Source organism: Macadamia integrifolia, chromosome 5 (assembly GCF_013358625.1).
Source record: "Macadamia integrifolia cultivar HAES 741 chromosome 5, SCU_Mint_v3, whole genome shotgun sequence".
In the NCBI taxonomy this organism is placed as follows: domain Eukaryota; kingdom Viridiplantae; phylum Streptophyta; class Magnoliopsida; order Proteales; family Proteaceae; genus Macadamia; species Macadamia integrifolia.
Window position 1 is genome coordinate 22,138,393 of NC_056561.1, and position 24,895 is coordinate 22,163,287.

Genomic DNA, 24,895 nt, shown 5'->3' on the forward strand with positions numbered 1-24,895 from the left:
TTTGAATCCCTCTCTTCACTTGATCTCTCTTGCACAACCTCGCATGACTTCTCCTTATTTTCTCTCACAATAATAACTATCCTGGCCCCTAATTTCTCTCCCTTTTGCATACCTATAAAAAATTCTCCATATTTTCTCTCCCTTGATCTCTCTCGTTTGACCTAGGAAAAATTCTCCCGATTTTCTCGCCCATTATTAACTATCCCAAACCCTGATTTTCTCTCCCTTTCACACAACCAAGCAAAAATTCTCTTGATTTTTTCTCCCACTAATAACTATCCCATTACTCAATTTTTCCTCTCCTTCTTTGTCACACCCTGCTCTCTGTACTAAGAATACCAGCGGTGTGAGTAAAATGCTTACCCGTCTTACACCAGTACCAAGAACCCTGAGAGTAGTACCTTAACATTTACAATCATGCATCACCGGTCCAAAAGAATAATTGTAGCTGAATCAAAATATGATATAGCGGAATAAAATTTTAAGTGGGATAACATCTAGTGAAAGTCTATATCCATAACTAAGTTATTTTATCTACGTCTATTTATGACTTACATAGTATAAGCCCAAAAGAATACCATTCTATAGTTGACGATCATTCCCCTCAAGGTGTCACATATGCATAGGTGTCTCTTCAGCCTTTGGCATCCACCAGTCACTAACTCCATACTCAGGTCCGGAGGAAGAAGAGTCACATCCCAATGGCACTACGGCACCTGCATCTTCATCTAAAAGCAATATATACATGTGGTGAGCTCCATCTAGCTCAGTGAAGGGTGGGGTTCATGCTACACATAATTCATGATGTTATGAATACATAATTAAACACATGGTCCATGATGCAAATGACTGAACCCATTTGATTATTAATCCACCTAACATACAACTAAGTCGGGTTCATGCTACTACGATGCATTAGGTTATATCCCTAATCCCAAAAATTGCACATCGGTCACCCAGAGATACAAACCCTAGTCGTGATTAGGAGCCTACTGGTCCCAGAATGCAACCATCGGTCACCCAGCAAACCCCTGTTCCTAGTAGTCAGAACACCTGAATCATCATCAGCCATGTTGGACTTATTCCCACCTTCAACAACAATCACATTGTACCGCGAGAGTGGCATTCTAAAAGGGTTCATCGAACATACCACAGTTGGGTTATCCAACACCTTTTACTCCTGTTGGAAAGGGGACGTAGCATAGTGAATGTAATATAACCACGATATTCTATATGCCTTGCATAATGATACATATAGTATAGAATATGATACTAGAATCAACCATTTGCCACATCGCATCAATATCTAAGCCAATCTAGCATACAAGTAGTTGAGTATGGGCTACGCGATACCAGAATTACCATCAACCACAAAGTGTACCCATTTCCAAGTATAGTCCATGAGTGCACGACACTGGATTCACCATCGGCCATAAAGTGCAATCCACGACTATATCTAATCTAATGCACATATACAATGCATGAATACAACATCCACACGACAATCACGATATCGAAACAACCTCGGCCACACCGGATTCTATCTCACAACACACATCACATATCCAATTTCCAATTCCATAAACATAACACAATTCAATATATATCAACATATTATGAGATTTAATATTCATTTAACAATTAAAGAACCAATCATAAATTCTCATCACTTTTGAAAAAATTCTAAATATTAAACACTCTAAAAATAAAACTCAACCATCCCTCACCTTGGTTGTACTTGGATAGATGTAATTCCAAGTGCGTCAACCAGTTATCAACTCATGATCGATCTTGTTGTATGTGCTTATCTCTGTCCTATGTATAAAGGTAATTAGGTGTTAATGGGTGTTGGGAACATCAGAAGGGAACCCACAAGGGCTGCCCCAAAGGATACAAGTTATGTCAATTTTTACAGAGCAAAGAGGGTCACAGACAATTTCCACCGAAAATATTAGTCCCATTTTCGGTGGGCTTGGCAGAGGCCTCACAAAGGGTTGGGCTTCACCAGAAATATGCCACCGGATTGGGCCCAAGTGTTTTCGATGGTTGTTTTCGATGGATTCCTATAAAGGTGCCAAGCAATTTTGGGTTCTCTGACTCAGGCCAGATTGTTGGGATTTGATTTGTGGAGTTTGTAGGGGGTCTTCCTACCTCTCCTCTAAGACGAAGAAGTCCCAATCTTGCCAAACCATTTGGGAGATATAGAAACGGTTAAAACTATAATTTCTTTTTTGGTCAAAAGTGTTTTTAGAGCTTACCCAGCTTGGTTTGAGCTCGACAATCACACGGGGAGAGTGAAATGCATGCTCACCAGATCTTCGAGAGGTATCGTGGTCGAGGCTTACCCCTTCAACCCGGTGATTCACTCCCTTGCTCAAGGTCACAAGCTATAAATGACGAAAGAGAGTGGTAGGGGAAATAACAACTACCTCTAGAAAGAATTTGGCAACAAGTGCGAAGCGGGGAGTTAGGGTGAGTCTCTTCCTCCTTCTTTCTCTTTCTATCTCTCCTCTTTTCTCTCCTTCCCACATTTTGGACAAGTGAGAAGTGAGAAGTGAGAAGTGAGAAGTGAGAAGTGAGAAGTGAGAAGTGAGAAATGGACTCTCTTTTCCTATTTATAGTAAGTGAAAACCTTAGGGTTTGTTTGGTTGGAAATTATTCGGTTCAAGTAGGTTAATCCGTCATTCGGGATGCAGGGGTCCACCTCCTTAGACTTATAAGATGTACAAGTCATGGAAAAAGGTGTGGGTGAGTGTGGGAGGTCATTCGGGGCAGGTCATGATGCGGGTGATTGGAACCCAACCAGTAGCATATTAGGCCACCGAATTCAAGGTCACCAGATTCAGCCTAGGGGTTTCTGGTGGTCAAGGCAGTGTTATGCCTTGACTGCTTGTTGTCCCCTGTTAGTCATTCCATAGGGGGTTGCCCTAGGTTATAAGCATGGTCTTCCAAAACTTTAGTGTATTTCGGGACTCGGGTGGGTAGGTGTAGAATCACTTACCGCTTAGGGTCAGAAGGCTTGAATCCTCTCTAATTAGATAGGCATGAGATGCATGGGCAAGTAGGGTCATTTCTCTCCTCTTTGCAATGAGCTGCCATAAGCCAAAACCCATTGGTACTCTATATCTCCGGTTTGAGATCTATCACAAAGGTTCAATTTTAACCGGGTTAGGGCATGGGTGTAACATTCCCCCCACCTTACAAGAATTTCATCCTCGAAATTGAACATACCTAGTAAGTCAAATAACTCGGGGTACTACTTCTTCATTTCATCTTCTCGCTCCCAAGATGCTTCCTATTCTAGGTGATTCATCCATTTCAATTTGACGAAGGAAATGGTATGGTTGCGAAGGATGTGGTCCTTCTGGTCAATAATCTTCTCTGAAAACTCTATGTAGGCATAATCCTCATCCAACTCACATGGTACTATAGACACCCAATTTTGTTACCCTCCTCTGGCTATGATGTATTACGGATCTTGGATGCAACTTCTTACTTCTGATCGATAGAGATGATAATTGATTGAGGTAGTCTAACCCAAAAACATTCCATACCCACCCAAAATCCTGAAAACCCTATGAGAGAGAAAAGAAGGGTCCAATTATGACGTTTCATATACGAAGGAATTCTATCCTAGGTGACCATATGGATGCATAGTACTTAGAATTACAAATTCCAAGGATATATGGTATGTCAAAATCAGACAGTCGGAACTCCCGTAATCGCTCTCAGAAAATTACATCCTGGTCGCATGCACCCTGCTTGCCCCGTGCACCCATAGCCTGCCTCACATGCACCTCGCCTGCCCCGCTCACCCATGGCCTGCCTTGTACATGCCTTTGCCAGTACCCTGGGTCCCTGTCAATGCCCCATGCCCCTACCAACTTCCCGTACCCTTGCCAGTGCCTCGCACCCCTGCTAGCCTCCCGTGCCCCTACCAGCACCCCATGATCCTGCCAGCACCCTGCGCCCTTGCTAGCACCCCATGCCCTTGCCAGTGCCCTGTGCCTTTGCCAGCCTCCCATGCCCCTGCTAGTGCCCTGTGCCCTTGCCAGCCTCTCGCACCCCTGCCAGTGCCTCGCACCCTTGCCAGTGTCATGTGCCCTGCCTGCCCCATGCACCTTGCCTCTTGTGCCCCCTGCCTACCCCGTGCACCCTGCCTGCCCCATGTGCCATGCCTGCCTTGCTTATCCTCACCTGCTCGATGCACCAGTGCATGCCCCATGCACTCCTGCCTAGCCATGTGTGCTGCCATTAATGATCGGAATATGGGTTCCAATCATCAGATTGGTGAAGAGATTTTTCTCTTCACCCACTTGTGCACTCTACACTGTCCCACTAGTGTACCCCACACTGCAACCTTCCATTGGCCCCAAAAGGCATCTATTTACCTTGTTGGCCCCAAAAAAACTTACTTTTTCCCTATTGGCCAAAGAAATTTACCTTTCACCCCATTGGTCTAAAAATTCATGTTTTCACCCCATTGGTTTAAAAAAACCACTTTTTCACCCCATTAGCTAAGGAAATTCCTCTTTCCTCCCCATTGATTCAAAATATCTATAAATACACCCCCTCCCTTTGGTTTTTCACACTCAAGTCTCCTAGGAACATCCATAGGAGAGAAGCTCTACCCTCTCTCCTCCCCTCCCCCCATGAGGTTTTTCAAGTCTTCAGAGAGATCATCATAAGATCCGAATTGTTCTTCAGGCCTTCGAAATTCTTCAATCCTTTGCCTTCTTTGAGTGAGCTTTTTTTGTAGGAAAAGTTTCTCCTAGTCTCCCACCCCCTTTAGGGATTCGTCAAGTCTTTGGAGAGATCTTCATAAGATTCGAAGTGTTCTTTAGATCTTCGAAGTGTTCTTCGGGCCTTCGAAGCTCCTCAATCCTTAGAGTTAGCCTATCCTCAATGGAAGCTCTGTCGGAGTGCCACCTTAGCCTAGCCATCCCATAGCCTATCCCCAACAGAAGCTCTACCAGAGTACCACCTCATCTAAAATCCAGAAGTAACCCATCCCTAGCGGAAGATCTATCGAATCGATATTGCAATCAAAATATGAAAGTAACCGTTCCTATTCGAAACTCTGTCTGAACATTACGACAATCAACATCTCTTAAGAAAGGAAGTTGGAGGTCAAGACCATCTTCCCCTGAGGTAGGAGAATCCAAAAGACAGTTCGTGTTGGCCCTAATCGGGGTTTTACCCCTCTTGACCCGAAACAGGGGTCAAGCTCAGATATAATTTCTCACTCAAATTAGCATAATGTAGACTTTATATTGACTTTGTTTTAGTGTACATAATCATTTAAATTCAGTTAATGTATATATGTGTGATAACTTAGCCATGCATGCGGAATAGGAATAATTATGGAAAATATTCATTCTTAAGCATCTAGTGGGAAGACCAGTTAAACTGGGTAAATTGGGTGCCTAATACCTTCCCAATTCTACAGCTTGATAGTTACCCTAAATCTCTGGATCAAACCAACTTTCGGGCCCTTTTTTAAAGAATCGGGCCCACCCTTGGATCCTAGGCCCATAACCTAGGTGGCTACTCCAAACCATTTTGTATAATCCCAATCCCCCTTATTAGACCATCATCAAGTCCCTGTCTCAAAGATGACCTTTATACTCCTGTGAAATAGGACCCCTCGTATCTCCAAGCGATGATATGACGGTGCGAGGCCTGTAGGTAAGCACACACGACATACCCCTTCCTGAGGAAGCGAAAAGAGAGGAGAGAGGGCTGAATGTAAAGCTCCTTTTTTCTACCCCTCCCACCAAAGGGGAGAAGAAGAGAGAGATTCTGGCTGCTACCCTCACAGTGGTGACTCTACTGGGGACATGTCATGCTTTTGACGCTAGATGCCACCATTAAATGGAAGAACATTTTTCACCACATCTGTTTGAAAACATGTTTGGCTAACCCCATGTTTGCAATTGTATTCACTAACCACATCATGCATCATGCTCGAAGTGAAATCATTTGACGAGGGACTCTCTGTCATGCCCACACCCTCGAGGAGGTCAGTGCATGTTATGGAGAGTACTCTGAGAGTAAATGATAGCCACTTCCTGTACAAGGGTGTGGGGTATTGTTAAACGGTGAGGATGTTCGTAATTATGCCAGCACCCTCAGGGAGGTCCATGCATTTTATGACATTTTGAGATTGAATAATGATATTCTCACATTAAACTTTTACACACAATCACTCATGGTTCCACCTCCTCGTGGCTAGTTGCTTAACCTCGTGTGTAGTCGCGAGTAATGGGCAAGGAAGTCACCCCTTGATCTCGTACCTCTGGTTATATTAAAAGGATCACATACCTTACATATATAGATCCTATCAAGGAAGCATTATCTATCCTATTACATCCACCACATGCTCTCATCATGTAGGAAATATATAGAGAACACTAGGAATGCCACAAGCTGATCTGTAGAATTTGTTTGCGGTCTTGAAAAGGAAATTTCCTATAATGCATTCTAGTCATAAATAAAATCTCTCTTAAGTGGGTTTCAGATAAAAGGTGTCCTTTGTCCTAAGAAATGAAATATGGATGATTTGGTATGCGTGACTTCAGGGTGATACCCGTCGAAATCCCATAAAATGCCAAATTATTTAAAAGATTTGAGGAAACCAGGAGGAAGGTCACCTAGTGGGGTAAGATTAAGGAAAGTATGAATTTATTGATGGAGAATGTCTTAATAGGAATATTCTGGTCAAGCCCTTTGTGCGATTATAACATTGAGTGGACTAGGGGCATCGACCCCCACCCACTCCGTATTATTAAGTGAACTAACTTTGGATGGATCATTGGTTGATGATTTAGTGGATGAATGAATAAAGGGTTGGGAATACAAGAATCCTAAAATAAGCCACTTTTGGTTTAGGCACAATTTCACACCTCAAGTATTCCCTGCAATCCATTTGGACACATCAGGGTAATTGATTGACTCGTTTAAGCCTAGTATCACCTCCATTGTCTCTTTGAGATTGTCTACCGCCAAGTGATTACAACCCAGTTCACATGGATCCAACTAACCTTGGATCACTTGAGCAAGCCTAGGTGCACCCCGTAGGGGCCTTGCAGACAGAGATGCCCGAGGTTAAGAGTGGTTTAGCTTAAATATTGCACATGCTCTAAAATCCTCTTAAGGCTGAACCAGCACAAGCTATAGGAGAGTTGGATCATAATGGACCTATGGGCCATCGAGTGACTTCTTCTCGAGTTGACTTAAGAGAACCAGAACAAGTCAGGCCGACTGGTCAGAGAGGAGTTTCACCTACCAGTCCAAATAGCCAATGGGGAACCTATTCCAGGGTCCCTCCTCCCAGGGTAGTGATTGACGATGAGGAAGAGGAGTTTGTGACACATGTCCAAATGGAACCTCCAGAGACGAAGAGAGAGAAAACTCCGACAACAATTAGAGAAGTTAGAAAATTTGATCCGAATGGGAAAGAGTTCAGAAATCCAAATGGTGGATTCTGATGAAATGAGTTTCTTTTCCTAGATAAGGATTCTCGAGAAGTTCAAATGGCAGACCAATAGATTTGACAGGTTAGGAGACCCCAAGGCTCATCTCAAAGTTTTACTTAGCATCGCCAAATCATGGCAGTTTTCTGACAACCAGATGGGGCAAGCCTTTATGTTAATCCTATCAGGACCAACACTAAGGTGGCTCACATAGTTTGAGTAATCCCAAACCCAAAATTGGACAATAGTGGTGAAAGCCTTCACCAAGCAGTATTCATATAACACCGAAGTTGATGTGAGGCATTGGGAGCTTAAGACGTTCAGATAGCAGCCCAGAGAAGGATTCACCGCCTTCTTGATGAGGTTTAGGGATAAGGCCACCAAGATGGCAGATCGGCCTTCAAAAGTAGAGTAAGTAAAAATGTTGATTGAAAACTTGTCTAAGCCTTATTATGATGTTCTTTACTACTAACATCTGCAAACTTTTGATGCCTTGATAGCCACTGGCACACATGTGGAGAATTGAATCCTAAGAGATGCCCAATATCAAGGATCCTCCTAAGATGTAGGAAAGAACACCAGAGTTGGAAGCAGAAAGGGTCCCGAAACTAATGTGTTAGGTGCGGTCCAATAGTCAGTCTCACCCATCACCTCTTCACAACCAGTTGTGATACAAGCAAATGCCCCTGCGCAGAAGGCTTCTCGCCCAAGGAGACAGTTCATTGATTTGGGAATGCCTATGACAGCAGTGTATGAAAAGCTAAAGAAATATGGATTACTAGAGACAGTGGCTCGAAGAGTAATCAGCAACCCTCCTCCAGCTTGGTATAGGGACCATGAATATTGTGCTTCCACACTTAGAAGGGGCACAACACTGAAAGATGCTTGGGTCTGCAACACGCAATCCAGGATTTGGCAGACAACTGGACTATTGAAGTCAAGGTCAAGCAATCTCCTAATGTCAATACCAATCCACTCCCAGATCATGGAACCATCAATATGCTGGCAACGATGGATGAATGGCAACATGGGATCCTCAATTCTTTGATCCAACTCATTTTATTAGAGATTCTAAGAAGTACCATGACAAGAGGCATGTTGAATAGAGAAAGAAGTTCCTGCTTGTGCAAAGATCATCCCTTCCTCTGGATTTAGTAGGGCACATCAGTGGTTTCATTAAGGATGAGTGTTAAAAGGAGTGTGACTCCTTCCAAAGGGTTGTTTACATGTATCAGTCAGATAAGCACTTTTCTCTTCCCATGTTCTATGATCATGTGAACAACCTAGACGAAGAAGTAACAGAAAGTGATCCCACTCAACTCACCATACTCCGAGTTCGGAAGGATCACATGAATGCCTGCGCTTACAGGAAAGCCGTGAGCCAAAGAACCATGGCTATAAAGACTTCCAAAAGAGAAGAATCCTTAGAAGAAGAATTAGAAGATCAAATATTTGCTATCCCTCCTTCATCATCAACAAGGGGATCCACTGTACCATACCTCTAACCTCCGCCATACTACCCACCTTTACCACACCATCAACATTTGCCATATCACCAACCTTCACCATACTATCAAGAAGAAGGAACTTCCTCATCTTATCACCCTTATCTTCATCACAATACCCTATCTCTAATATCACATCACCTTCATATCACCCTGCCTCATATCCCTCACCACCCTTATACCAATCCCATTCCCAAGGTTCAGTGGATAACCCAAGAGAAGAATGGATAGGTAGATACAATTGGAAAGACATGCTTGCGTTACCAGATTCTCCAAAAATAATCTCATCAACAGGTTCGGTGAATGTCTTATGAGAAAATCAAGATATTGATCCCACTTCTCTAATTCAGACAACCTTACCATAGGAGGACAATCTAGAGGCAATTGAAGGAGTCACGAGTGACCTCCTCAAAGCAGTAACGACATTGGCAATAGGGAAACAAATCAAAGAACACACCTCACTAATCCATATTGGGAGTGACACAAAAGATGATGAATCTGGTCTAATCCGACTTCGAGCTAATGAGGTCAAGTCTGGGCCTATGGAAATCTTCTGGTCCATACGTTCTGAATACTATGAATGTTTGGATGCAAGAGAATTTGATGGTCATGAAGAATCCGATAAAGAAAGAAGTGAGGGGGACATCAGTGAAGAAGAGGATGACGACGACTACGATGAGGATGAGAGTGAAGATGAGAATGATGGGGATGACTCCTCGAAGTGATGATGAGTACTAAGACTAGGATGACAGTGATTACTAGGGACCTTGGGACAATAATGAAGATGATGAGTTTGGATATTATTCACCCAGAGATCCTGGAGGGTATTCTGTGTATGCAATTGGTGAAGATAACCAGATGATTGACCCTGCCGATGCAATCTAATCAGCACTCACGATCCACGTGGAAGGAGATGAGCCGGCATTAGATTCAGAAGATAATGAAGGATATGAGATCACTTTTAAGGGTGAAGTAAATCCTATAGTAGAACACATGAGTAGTGTCTATAGTCATTTGGTTGAGCTAAAACTCGAGGATGATGAAATTGATCAAATGTTAGGTGAAGTGGCCATTAGTGAACACTACTACACTGAGCAATTGAGAAATCTTGAAAAAGCAGGGGGACATGACACACTTATAGAAATGATAGACACAATAGTCACAGGCCTTTCTAATGCAGTCAAGAAAGTGCAAGCTAGGGCTCTGGATATTTGTGGAGGACCTCGACTTCCCAACCCGAGCAGGGAAGGAGAGTTCGAAGAAGAAGATGATCCTATGGTAGGGATAATTACCATAACAAATAGCGATGATGAAGATTGCTATCCCACAAAGATTATTATAAAGAAACTTCTCAGTGTGATGGAGACTCAAAGTGGAAGAGACTACAAGGGTAAGGCCCTAGCCGTAGAACAGTCAAGGATTAATGAGCCAGGAACAAGTGGTTTGAAGAAAGAACCAGAGAATCCAATCTTGGTTTAGCTCAAGAAGGCCCATGCCATTATCTCAATTTGGGGATTATTGATGGCCTTCCTTCACACCATGAAGCAATCTTAAAGTCCCTCACTAATGTGCAAGTGCCAATCAAGATAGATCTAACACATCTCGCACAAACAATAGGGGCAACCTATGCGGTATAGTCATTGATGTTTTTAGAATCTGAACTCCCAAAGGAGCCAAGCACAATATGGGTTTGCACATCACAATAGAATGTATTGACAAAATCGTGCCTTAAGTCCACATTGACAATGGGTCTGCTTTGAATTTTTTACCTTTGAGGTCATCCAAGAGCATCGACATCAATTTGGAAGAGATGAGGCCATCAAACTAGACAATATGGGCATATGACAATACCAAAAGAGAAGTTGTTGGAATCCACACCCATACTGTGATAGTTGTCCTGTTGAAGTTTGACATTGATTTCCAAGTCATTGACATACCAGTGTCCTTCAACATGTTCCTAGGAAGACCTTGACTGCATCATGCAAGGGCTGTAGCTTCTAGCCTCCATAAAAAAATGAAGTTTATTCATGAGGGGAAAGTGATTATAATAATTGGAGATACCGAGGTGGTCAACACCTTAGCCAATGTTGAAAAGGGAGAGGAACAAGACCATGAAGTCCGACTTAGTGGTTTTGAGTTAGAAGTGACTTGTGTGACCATCGCCAAGGAAATACCAGAAGAAAAACCCCTATTGACTATGAAGCTATCTGGAGCCCACCGGTGAGTCAAATGATGAAGAACATGAGTACTTTCCTGAAATGGGATTAGGGAAGTATCATCAAGGTGTCTCAAGGCTACCTACTTTGGTGGTGAGCAAGGGAAGAAGCGACCTCCAACCCTCGGACCAAAAAGCAACAATGTCAACAAGGGGCAGAAGATACTAAGAATGACCAGGAAAATATTTGCCTCTAACTACCCCACTCTTAATGGGTATTTTGTAAGAGAAGGAGAAGATTTTCCATTTTGCGGTAATGTTGAGCGGTGGTTTGACGAAACCGCCGCAAAGATGCAACCAGGATTCGAGGTTTTCTTTCAAGATGAGTTCGACTCGGTGACTCAAGAGGTAGAACAACAGCGAGCCAAGCAAAGAGGACAGGATAATTGCATCACTAGAATAGTGGAAGTAGCATCGATTGAAGATGGGTTCTCCTCTAACAACCCTACAACACTGATCCTGTCAAAGGAAGTACTGAGCCCCCGAGTCCTCCTGAAGAGAGAGTGGGAAAAGAAGGTAAGACTCATCTGGAGTTTGCAACTTCCCACTAATCTGCAATGGGAAGTCCCGTGATGGTGCTCAGAGATGTGATCGAGGACCAGGGATGGCCTCAATTAGTAGGCTTGAAAAGTTGGACTTTATAGAAAGGGGATTGAGCAGTCTCCACCAATCCTCACTCCTTAAGAAGTTCAGATTTAGAGTATAAAATAGATCAACTTGTATTTATAAAGAAGCAAGAACCCATCAAAGAGAACCATGTCAGCACCACTGAAGAAATAGCAACGACCTTCCTGGAAGAAGAAGACCCCCTCCCGCATCTGTTCATCCATTAAGCCATTAACCCAGTCTTGAACTGGACTAGCATTGGGAAGAACATCCTGTTTACTCATGCTACCGAGTCAACTAGCCTGAATACCACTGATGAAAGCATCAAATCAGTTATCGAGTCTTTAGCTGAGTCAATTGTTGAGTCTTCCATTTATGATTATGAGTCGGCCTTTCCTCCAAGGAAAGTCTAGAGTCCGTGTATATTGAGTCTGTTACTCCTTCTTTCATGAATAAAATTTCTGATTCCGAGTATGACTTGCCTCCTTTTTCTGATGATGATCTTAATAAATATCAAGAGTTAATAAAACAATGCAAACCAAAGAAAGCCCAACCCATCCATGAGGATACCTAGATTATTAATCTAGGAACTGATCAATCCCTTCGAGAGGTAAAAATTGGTACCACCAAAGATGATGAAGAAGCAGAACAAATGATTAGTCTTCTAAAGAAGTTCACCAAAGTCTTTGCTTGCTCTTATGAGGATATGCATGGTATAGACCCTAATATCATGCAACATCGATTGCCGACCTACCCTGGATCAAAACCAATAAAACATAAGCTCAAAAGAATATAGCCAGAATAGAGTGAAAAGATCAAAGAAGAAGTTGTAAAGCAGTGGAATGTGGGGTTTCTACAAGTTGTAAAATACCCCTAATGGTTGGCCAACATAGTACCAATGCCAAAGAAAGATGGCAAGGTACGAATGTGCATAGACTTCCGAGATCTTAACAAGTAAGCCCTAAAGATGACTTTCCATTACCTCACATTGATGTATTGGTGGACAACACAGCAGGGCATGCCTTATTATCATTTATGGATGGATTCTCGGGATGTAATCAAGTAAGCATGCACCTAAAGGATCGTGAGAAGACAACCTTCACCACTCCATGGGGAACCTATTATTATAAGGTGATGCCTTTTGGACTGAAGAATGCTGGGGCAACTTATCAAAGAGTAGCTATAGCCATATTGCATGACATGATGGACAATGATATAGAAGTCTATGTGGATGAAATGATAGTGAAGTCAAAAGATCGACAGGGGCATATTCCCGCATTAAGATGATTATTTGAAAAAATCAAGAAGTATCAGCTAAAGTTGAATCCTCAAAAGTGTGTATTTGGGAAAACAATGAGAAAATTTTTGGGTTTCTTGGTGAGTGAAAGATGCATTGAAGTCGACCCTATCAAGATCAATGCAATCCAAGAAATGCCCATGCCTCGCACGGAGAAGTAGATATGAGGATTCCTAGGTCACATCCAGTACATCAACAAGTTCATAACTTAGCTGACTACCATCTATGAACCAATTTTTAAACTGCTGAAGAAGGATCAACCCACGAAATGGAATGACCAATGCCAACAAGCTTTTGATAAGATCAAAGGATACCACCAGTGGAAGGAGAACTACTTCTATTGTACTTATTAGTAGGAGCATATTTCATGGGCTCATTGGTAGCACAAAAGGAGACAAAAAAGGGGGTAGAACATGTCATATACTACCCCAGTAAGAAGTTCTTGGAGTATGAGACACGGTACACATCTTTGGAAAGAATGTGTGTTGCACAAATTTGGGCAATGAAAAGGCTGAACACTACATGGTAGCTTATCTAGGACGTCTGATCTCAAGGATGGATTCAATGAAGTACCTCTTTAAGAAACTAGCTCTAATAGGAAGGATGGCTTGGTGGTTACTATTATTATCAGAGTTTGACATCACATATGTTGCTCAGAAATCTATCAAGGGTCAAGCTATAGCCGATCATTTGGCTGCCCACCCGACGGAAGATGGAAGAGCTTTGGATGATGACTTCCCAGATGAAGAGATCACAGCCATAGAAGAAGAAGATGCAGCTAATGAATGGCAGTTGTTCTTTGATGGAGCAGCTAATCAAAAGGGGTGTGGTGTGGGAATATTGATCGTCACCTTTGATGGCCTTTACTTACCTTTGTCATTCCGCCTCGATTTCCCCTGTACCAACAATATTGTTGAATATGAAGCTTGTGTGTTAGGACTAGAAATAGCCTTGATTGTTGGGGTGAAAAGGATCAAAGTGTATGGAGATTCATCCATTGTCATTTGTCAGATGCAAGGAAAATGGAAGGCTAGAGATGAGAAGCTGAAGCCGTATCAAGAACATCTGGAAGAAGTGATTGGACACTTTGAGAAGATCTCATTTGAATATTTCCAAAGAGATAACAACCAGTTTGCCGATGCCCTTGCAACCTTGGCTTCCATGGTAAAATACAACCCTATAGCTAGAGTCTGACCATTCTTAGTGGAACAAAGAAGCAGAACCATTTATCAAAATTCGGTGAACTCCCTCACCATAGATGGTTGGTCTTAGTTCACTCATATTGTGAATTTTATCAGGGAAAGAAAGTACTCAGTTGAAGCCAAGAAAGAGAAAAGAAATTTTTAAGGAGATATGCCACCCAGTTTATTCTTTAAGGGGACTTGTTATATAAGAGGTCCTATAATGGAATACAGTTACTGTGTGTGGATGAAGAGCAAGTTGCGACAATCATGGAGGAAATTCATCGAGGCCTTTTCAAACCCAATATGAATACCAAAATGCTAGCTAAGAAGATTCTCAGGCTGGGATACTATTGGAACACAATAGAAGTAGATTGTGTGAGCTTTGTCAAGAAATGCCACAAATGTCAGATATTTTTCAATATCATACACATCCCGCCAATAGAATTACACTCACTTAGTTCTCCTTGGCCATTTTTACTTGGGACATTGATATCATTGGGAAAGTCAACCCCAAAGCATCCAAAAGAAAACTAAAATCGAATCCCATATTCGCTCTTCGAAGTCCAACCTTTGCTGTCTTCTGGAAACCCGTGTTCTGGAGTCCAATGCCTCCTGGATTGCCTCCTCGATTGCCCCTTCTTGGTCTTGGTCCTTTGCTTCTAACTATTTCCACATCTCTAATGGGACAATTTGGATTCTTTCAGACCCTTCCTATCTAACCATCTCCACTCAATCCTCCTCTGCCCAAGTTAATGTAGAACTAGAATCAACAATCAATCTAGTTCCAAACAGCAGGATACTCTCAATGGTCATCCAATCAATCACCAAATAATTCACTAACAAAATAGTGACAAAGACGAAATAAACCCAAGAGGGAAATTCAAGCCCAACTGGAGTGGCCCGTTCATTGTCAAAGAGATTCTACCAGGCAAGGTTGTAAAACTCATAGACCACAAAGATAAAGAAATACCTGGATTAGTCAACATGGATCAACTCAAGAAATATTATGTCTGATAAGGCAAATGGCCCAAACAACGCTAGACCTGATTCCTCTTAAGGGATATGTAGGCAACTTGATATGTGCAAGTGCGGTCTCAACAATCTCAAGGTAACAAATTGGTTCCTAGATTAATAATCAAGGTATCTAGAAAGACCAACATAGCTTGTGTCCCCCCAAAATCACCATTTGGCACACAAGACCATTAGGTATTTGTCATTCACCTATGGTCCTCTAAATTCTTATCCAGAATTTCATCCTCCGAAATTCGTCACCCGGCATTGGTGTATCAAGGTTAGCACATTCCCCACACTTGATTAGTCAAAATTTTTTTTTTAAACAAAAGAGTTTATGTTACAGTGGTAAAGGTTTGGTTGTGTCAGCAGTTAATGAGTGATACTTTGGTAAATCATCACATCTCTTCTTTGCTTATGATAGTTTCAGGAAAAGTCATAGACTCTTCAGATGAGACTTTGAGAAAATGGATCGTGGATGTAACAACCCAAGAATACGGCAAATACCAAACCCACCTAGGAGATCGGTGAGGTGTCCCCATCAAGAATATAGCTAGTACCAAGGGGTTTGGGTGATTGGTGAGGGTATGTAAACTTTAGTCCCACATCGCCTAGGGAGTGATTCTTAGACTAATTAATAACCTCCAGACTTCTTAACATGGCACAACGCGTTTTAAATCCATGAGGCCCATAGCCCAAAGAGGACACTATTGTTCAAGGTTAATGGGGCCAGGGCGTTACAGTGGACATAATAAACATGGTGACACCAGGACTGCTAGAGTCTATGAGTATGTCAATGCTCAGTCGGATTGGGTGCACAAAACTACATCACAATCTGCTTCAACAGGTGCCTCAGTATTGGGACGTTGATCTTCATCTATTTCAGTTTGGGTTGGCTGGGTTCTGTCTAACTCTCGAAGAATTCTGAGTTTATATGCTATCTCCACCTAAGGGAAAGTTGATTCAACCATCTTTGAAGAAAGACTACTCAGAGGAGCCTCAGGAGTTTTCCGAATGGGAAAAGGAGGAAGTGAAGCAGTTCATTAGATATAGGAAGATTAACATTCTGAAGGTGGCTAGGATCTTCATTCGGTACCTACCACTAGGAGGAATCCATCAATAAAGATCACAGGATGCTTATCTACTGTGCATGATAGCTTGCTATGTTCTCCAAACTTCTGGACGTGGTACACCACTTGTTCTAATAGAGGTGATAAAGCAATTGAAGAAAGGAGGAGATATCATTCCTACTGTCCTTGTAGAGACATTCAAAAGACTTGATGGCATAAGCCATAGCCATAGATTTGGACTTGATCATTATCATGGAAGTCTTTCTATTTTTCAACTTTGGCTACTTGAGAAATTGAAGCTACTAGGCCGTTAAATGAATGTCAACTCGGAGCTCTTTGTTACCAAGAAAGGACGTCGAAATTCAAGCTCATTGTTGATTGGAAAGAGTACCCACAGGGAAGAACTACAAAGCATATTGTATGGAGATGCCCAGGGAAGCCACAAGAGGATTTTCTGATGAAGACCCTTGGATGCAACTACATCAGGTTAATGGGATTGACTCACATGTCCTTTTACTTGCCTATGTACATCAGCTGATAGTATGAACTGAAAGCAGAAGACCCAGAGGAGTTGGTGAACTTTTACCCATCCCAAGAATTGTCCCCCTATATTGTTACTTACCTATCCTATTTATGGTAGGAAAGTTATTTTCATATAATTCACTTGGTAGTAAAATGAAGAGATATTTGGATTTTTGTGTTATCCTGATTATTCTAATGAAGACTTGAGTTGTGAAATTGATTATGCCTAAAAAAAAAAACTCAAAACCATAAACAAAGGGAGATTTTCTTTGTGCCCAAAGATAGGTTTCCCATTCATAAAATTCTGAGTTTGGCAAAAGAAAAAATAAAAAAAATATAATAACAAACAAACATGGAGAGGGAAAAAGAAAAAGGAAATATATGAATATGTTTGTGTTTACAGGAACTGCAGGAACAAATCCCTAGGAGTAAAAATCCTCATCTGAACCATACTCGGTGTCATCCTTATGGAAGGTCGAAGAGCTTAGCTGCTAATCCTGAACTCGCCAATCTCTGTGTGAGATCCGTAATCTGCATCTACTGTCAGGCATTCACTTGTCGATAAGAGCTAACATGTCTCCTTAAGATGTTGTTCTCCCCTTCTTGGGAAACATAGGGAATGATCAAGAAAGAAGTGATAAAGAAGAAGGACAAGGCTAAGAATAGGATGATACCTTGTCAAGCACCACCACACATAGACTCTGGTGCATTCTCCTTATCTTCGTATAGAACTCCGGAGACACCTGAGAAAGAGCAAGTCAGTTAAAAGAAGTCAAGAACCAATTAAATGAGAGGTGTTTGGATACTCACACAGTCATATGGAATGGGTAGTCCGATAGAAGCATCTCTGTCCAGTCTACGCTCCAGGAGCTGAGGGATACTAGGATGGGTTGCATTGGGATTGGACCAACCCAGGAAACCATGAAAAGGAATGGTGGCCATCCTGAGGGATCTACTCACAACAGTAGAAGACCCAACTTGGGATGAGGCAGCAACACCTACTTGTGACTGAGTGGGAGGGGGTCCACATGCCACGTCCTCCACTAGAAGAACATCAACAAAAAAAAAAAAAAGAGAAGGATTTAAAATATGGAAAGGATGCTTAAGAGGGGAAACATACCAGTGGCCCTCTAGGACCGAAAGGAGCGTAGACCATTTCCTCCTCAAGGAAGGCCCCATAATCCCTGCCCTGATCTAAGAAGGAGTCATCCCATACTCTTTCTGCCAATCCCTCAACCTAACCCGCAAGGATACGCTCCGGATGATGCATAGTAGATGGAGGAAGACAAGGAGGGGAGCACATAGTAGGATCGGACCACTAGGGTATGACGCACTCTCCTAAATACCAAGTATGGCCCTAGATACCCCTAAACAGGATAGGGTTCTCTATTAGGTACTTGGCTCAAGCAACTTCATCAGGGTTAGGAAACCTAAGGTGCTGAAATGGTCTCCAATTAACCTGCAAAGTCAAGAAGAAGTAAGTAAAGCACAAGGCAAAGGGAAATTTGATATCAAACATGACTTACCTCTATGAGTCCACTCAGGAGAGAGCGGGCAGTGGTCCCCGGAGGATGGCGCCGACCCCTCAATACCCAGCTATCTCCCCATCTTATAGCTATAGGGAAGGGTGAGCTTCAACGATCCTTCAATAAGGGGGCATAATCTCTAGGTATTCATAACACCAAGGCCGAATTGAAAGATTAAAATAAGGAGGTGCAATTAATCAAGTAAAAAAAAAAAAGAAGAGAACAGAAGGAAAAGTGTGAAGTCACCTGGAGAATGTAGCCTGCTCCCTTGAGGTCCCGATCTCCTACGATAGAAGGTTGAGGGTCCGCAACAGGAAAGTATAGGTGGCCCCACCCCAATTCCAAGAGTCTACCTCTCGAAGGTTCTAGAAGAGGGCAGTCATGCGAATATCCACTCCACCTCGGAGATCACTAAAGTGACATTGTGCCACAGTAAATAGAAGGAAAGAGCGGGTCATCTGTGCAAAGTTACTTGGGTTCACCCTCAGGTCCATTCTCATCCAACGAGCATTGATCACACCTAAACGGACACGTGTTTGATCCTCCTAGATGTCAATGACCGTCAAGTCTGTGAAATCCTGTGCTGTCAGAATTCAGGAAGGGGTAGGGGCCTCCCCCCAAATGGTATGCTCGTCAAAGCATAGAAGCAGAGGGGGTGTGATGGTAATCTCACTAGTTGGGAGATGAAAGGAATGAGTACTTGGTCACCACCGCTCCATCAAAGCTCTTGCCAATGCCGGGCTAAACTTCTTGGTCTCCAGCGAGGCCAATCGACTCAGGTAAGTTGAATCTACTAGTCCCTTAACCCTGTAAGGGAGCACTTGGTACTAGTTTCGGACCGAATTTGGATGACCATATCTGGCCAATGTAGGTGGTACTCCCTCATTGAATCTCTAAATAAAATAAATAAATACACAAAACTAATGAATAAATAAAGTAAAATGCAAGACTCACCCATGTACCCCATGCAGAGTTGCATATGTGGTCTCGAGTCCTATGGAGTATCTGCCCAGTGTACCAATCCGCGGGAGTATCATCCCCCTAAGAAGATGTATCACAACTCTCTGCGCTATCCAGCCGGATTTCTCCCCGGGTCCTTCTCTTTTTTCTTTTTGCCACATTTTCAAAAATTACAAGGAATCCCAAGAAGTATCATAATTTACAAAAAGGCCTAGAAAGACTTCAAATTCTCCAAATGGCTCCCTCCTCAAGAACTATAAAGATCTTCAAGGGGAAGATGAAGAACTTCAAGGAAAACTTGAAGATCTTCGGAAAATTTGAAGAAACTTGAAAAATGCAAAAAGCTTCGAATCTTCGAGAAGATTCAAAAACTCGAGCTCACTCGCTCACAAATCGTTCCCAACTCAGAAAAATAGGAATAGGGAATGAATAGGAGAGGGGGACCATTTTGTGATTAAAAAATTTATTTTCTCAAAAATAAAAATTTGAGATTTCAATTCCAAGGTGTAACTCAAAGATTCTTACCACAAAATACAAAATTCAAAGTAATTTCTTGTGGTAAATAAAAATTACATCACATGAAAGTGGAAGGTGAAAATCAAATTCAATTGGTAGATGAAAATTACATCACATGAAATTGGAAGGTGAAAATCAAATTCAAGTGGCAGGTGAAATAAAAATCAAATTTAATTGGTAGATAAAAATTACATCACATGAAAGTGGAAGGTGAAATCCAAGTCAAAATTTGTGTGGTAGATGAAAATTATATCACATGGAAAGGGAAGGTGAAAATCAAATTCAAGAGGTAGATAAAAATTCCATCACATGAAAGTAAAATTCAAGATTCCAAATCAAAAGCCAAATTTCAAGATTCAAAGGTCCAAATTCAAGGTTCCAATCCCATGATTCAAACTAAAGAACCCCAATCAGCAAAAAAACCAAGGAAAGAAAGAATCTCATTGACCCGGCCCCAGGTGGCCCAACTTCATTGAACCAGCCCCAGGTGGCCCAACCTCATTGAACCGGCCCTAGATGGCCTAATCTCATTGAATCGGCCCCAGGTGGCCCAATCTCATTGAACCGGCCCCAGGTGATCCAATCTCTTTGAACTGGCCCCAGGTGGCCCAATCTCATCGAACCGACCCCAGAGGGCCCAATCTCTTTGAATCGGCTTCGAGTGGCCCAATCTCATTGATCAATTTCCTAAACTGGTACATAGAAGCCCAATGAAAAAAAATTCAAGAATAAAATCTTTTTGTCTTTTGCAAGGTTGGAAGAGCAACGAATTTCTTTATTGTAATCAATGGTCCCAGATAGCCCAGATTGGCTCGAAAGATCCAGCCCGAAGACTAGAATTCCCTAAACTGGCACATGGAAGCCCAGTATAGGAAAAGTCAAAGATCAAGTACTAACGTCTTTTGCGGGATTGGAAGAGTAGCAAATTTCTTTCCTACAATCGGCAGCCCAGGTAAGTCCTAAACTTTAAAGTAGTTAAAAGATATTACCTGTTGCATTTTCAACTCTGTCATTAATGAGCAAGATGACGGTAGCACATGCTCCGAGTGACAAAATGTGGTTGTTCTTTTCTTTGCCATTCGGCTGTTGGCATAGGCCTTTGCCAAAGTGGGGCATTTTGTAGACACCCAATTTTGTCACCCTCCTTTGGCTATAATGTATTACAGATCTTGGATGCAACTTCTTACTTCCGATCGACAAGCAGGGGTAAGGGATCTCTTTCTGCACCAAAAAGAAAAAGGTGGAGTAGAAGGGAGGGTGCTGCTTCACATTTTGTGGCACAATCTATCCTCCTTCTATATCACCATGCTAGAACGACTTTCCCGGTGAAGAGATCATGTTTGCTACAGAAGAAGATGTTGATTGAGAATCAGAAAGAAACCTGGAAACAAAACTTTGATGGAGCAATTAATCAAAATGGTAGAGGAGTAGGAGATGAAGTCATATCACCAGAAAATTCTCACATTCTGATCTCTGTTGAACTTCACCTACACTAACAACGAGGCCGAATACCTAGCATGTATAGCTGAGTTACAAACAATTTTGGAACTCTCAGTTAAATGCCTTGATCTATATGGTGATTCTCTACTCATCGTCTATCAGACTCAGGATAAATGGAAGATAAAGGAGCAGAAGGTCTTACCACCACACCTATCTGCTAGATGTAGTGATACTCACCTTTTGCTGAAATAAGACACATACGCCCTTCGTTCACGAAGATATAGACGCAAGCTAGATGAGACGCCTTTAGTTCTAGGGTTCGACTAAGACCTTCACACCTAGCCTTTAGGCTGATATTGGGATAGGTCCATCCACTTAATCCACTTAAAGAAAGGAAATAAGATTCTTATTCTCAGGCCTTTCATCACTGTTTATCTAGCTTCTCATCCTCTTTATGGTTTCTTGCTCAAGCTAAATAACATTATAATTCCCATTGTACATGGTAATTAAGCTTCTTTTTTTTTTCCTTAAAAAAAGGACTTTATGCCAAAGTGTGTTGTTTGCGCCTAGACTTAGGATGGGGTGAAATGACCACCCAACCCTAATGAAAGGCCCGAATTCCTCCTCCCTTGATGCTTTTGGATGTGCTCCCATTGCATAAGGCCGTGCTCCCAAATAGAAAACTCTCCCCTATAAAATATTAGTATCGTGAACATAGTTTTTGACATGTGTAGTATGCCTCAACTGTAATTTATAAAACGATTATGGAGAAAAAGCAGTCTACCATAAACTACACCAGCAAGCCAATGGGAGTGTGTGCGATAGCATATGAAGCGTACGGGATATGGAGCAACATGGTGTAATTGCGCTGCCTGTGTTTGGGTATAGATATCAAACCCTTGTAATAGAACCACATGTTCCATACACCGGCGATGAGCCATTTATCTCAATCCTCAATTCCTCATCACGGTGCAATACGATTTCTCCACAGTGAAAGGCAACTTCCCTTCTCTTTTCTTTTTGGTTCTCTGGTAAGTGCATCCCTTCTTCTCTTTCAAACAGATTAAATTTGCATGCGAATTTACGTTACCTCTGTGCCAAGAAAATAAATACTCTACTTCGCCTCAACATTTCCTCCGTTTGTCTATTTGGGTCTGTCCGAGCTCTGCGTTTATCAGAAAACCCTAGAATCCTGTGAGCTTCACGACTATTAGTGATCTTAGATGCTTTGGGGTCTGCCAGGCCAGTCTATTCAATCCTATCCTAGATTTCCTGATTAATAGCAATCTTAATTATTGTTTGCTTTTCAATTATCTGATTTATTTGATTCTGAACTCGCTCCCTTTCTATGGTTGGCTGATGTTATTCATGACTTGGGAGTGTTGGTTCATTTTCATGGATATTTGATGGTTTTGGTCATCGTGCCGCAAATTCACATGCGGATCCTCTGTAGCTTTTGTTATTCATTGGATTCCGGAGGAAGAAGTACTTCAATTGGGTAGGTGGCTTGGCAGCTTCTGAAGTTAATTTTGGTATTGCATTGGAAGGTCTTTTCACATAAATTTGAGTCCCTATTAGAGGGTTCAATTGTTCAGATCAAGTTCTTGGTCTCATGAGAATTACTAGGGGGATGCAAAGGTCGATTCCAGAGGAGTTGAAGGCACTAGGATGGACAAAATTGTTCGGCCAGGGGATTGGCTTAATTGTTCCAAAGGCGAGGACATGTGATAAACTGCAAATCTTTACTTTGAACCTCTAAGTTTGGAAGATAGGCAGGGCAGTGAGGGTAGTTTCAGCTAGAAAAAAGCAAAGATTACTCGTATCTTAGTTCAACGTGGGTCCTCTGGTTCTTCATCAAACCCTTGTCATTCGTCCTTGCCTTGCTCTTCTTCAGCTTGTCACACCACAGCTTCCTTCTGGCGTTAAAGAAGAGGAACAGGACGAAGAAATGTAGGAACTTGTGGCTTCAGATGATCTTTATGTACCTTTGTGGAAGTGGAGATGATAATAAGTCAGAGAAAGCTAATGGTCATTGCCTGAAAGCACTCAGGGTGATCAAAATGTAAATGCTTCTGATGAGGGGAAAAGTAGTGATGAGGATGCTGTGGATTTCGGGTTGTGATGAATGAGTTGAGTGGCTTGTGGATTACGGTGAGCCTCGAGTTAGATAAAAATAAGGATCGAGTGGTGGTCTTCCCAGATAGTCTCTAGTCGCTCCTATCCCCCTCCTCCTCCTGTCCCTCCACCTAAGCCCCTTGTGGTACACACGAGTTCAAGGCGACCCGTTTTAGGCAATTCAAATACTGGTTGGACTGGTTCTTCCAGAAGAGTAGTGGCCTAGTCTGTTGCCCCTCGAACTTCCCCATCTGGTTCATGTCCTCCTCCTCCCAAGTCCTACGAAGGGGAGGGTTACAGTAGTGCAGAATAGAGTTTTGGATCCTCCTATGATGATGCAGTAAGTAAAGGGTGCTTGTTACCTGGCGAGAGATTATTTAACTGAATTTTTTAATGTGACCTTGCATCCAGAATGTGGACACTTGTATGTATCTTTTTGTTGATAAATTTTGTTGTGGTATAGATCAAGGCTCCTTTTAGGTTTAATTGAATTTTTGTAATTATGTAGCTTGCTTGGAGACCTTAGCCTGATGGGCAACATTGGGTTTTCTTTTCTTGTGTATTAGAAATTAATAGCTTACTAAACTAAGCATGAAAACATCAAACCATTATGTTGATTTCAGGAGAGAGAATGCGAGTTTGAGATATAAGACAAGCCAAGGGCTTAGAAGTTAGACGAATGGTGGAGGACGGAAACTGCCTATTCTGTGCTATTGCAGATCAAGTGTATGGACACTGAAGCATATGATTTGACTAGGAAAATGTGTATCGAGTGTATGGTATGCACATTTCCATATCCGTGAAATCTTTCTCTAAGAAGAGTTGGATCCTTTATGTTTGCTTTTTTGCTATTTAGATTTGTTTTTGGATATTTGGTTATGGTTTAGCCAATTTAATATCCTTATTATGACTGTGCCCTGGAAGAGCAGGTGCTCTATCATCATTTAAGCTTCACGAAGTTACTATGGCATAAATCATAGTAGATTATGTAAATTTGAGGAGGATATGTAAGCACATTTGGCTTGAGCAATATACCATTCATACGTGGGAGGAACTGATATTGCATAGATCAGCTACCATCATATCTCGAAAAGAAAGTACTAATGACTACAACCCAATGGTCATTGTGCAGTTGAATTTTGTGGGGAGCTTTAATTGTTCTAGGATTTAGGATTTTGGCTGCATTTGGTAGCTTTAATGGTACCAAATGTTTCGTGTCAAAACCATAATTTTTCGTTTCCGTGTTAGAAAACCCTTTTTTGTCTCTAAAATGGTGTTTGGCAAACATGTTTCAGAAATGGTTTCAGAATAGAAAAACGTCAACTGTGGCGTTTGTTAAACCTGTTCTGGAACATTTTTGTCCACATATATTTAGACAAATGAGTAGGTAGGGATGCCTATGAATCATCCAACTAATTCCTTGCTTTTCTCATGATGTGTTAATACTATTCAT

The 24,895-nt window shown here is 42.0% G+C and overlaps 1 long non-coding RNA gene across 1 annotated transcript; it reads left to right on the forward strand.

The window, feature by feature from the left end:
* The first annotated feature begins 22,042 nt into the window (after positions 1-22,042).
* LOC122078716 lies at positions 22,043-24,496 on the forward strand. The gene is made up of 2 exons (XR_006140165.1): positions 22,043-22,358; positions 24,066-24,496. It is a non-coding gene; the product is annotated as an uncharacterized LOC122078716 (long non-coding RNA).
* The last annotated feature ends 399 nt before the right edge of the window (positions 24,497-24,895 follow it).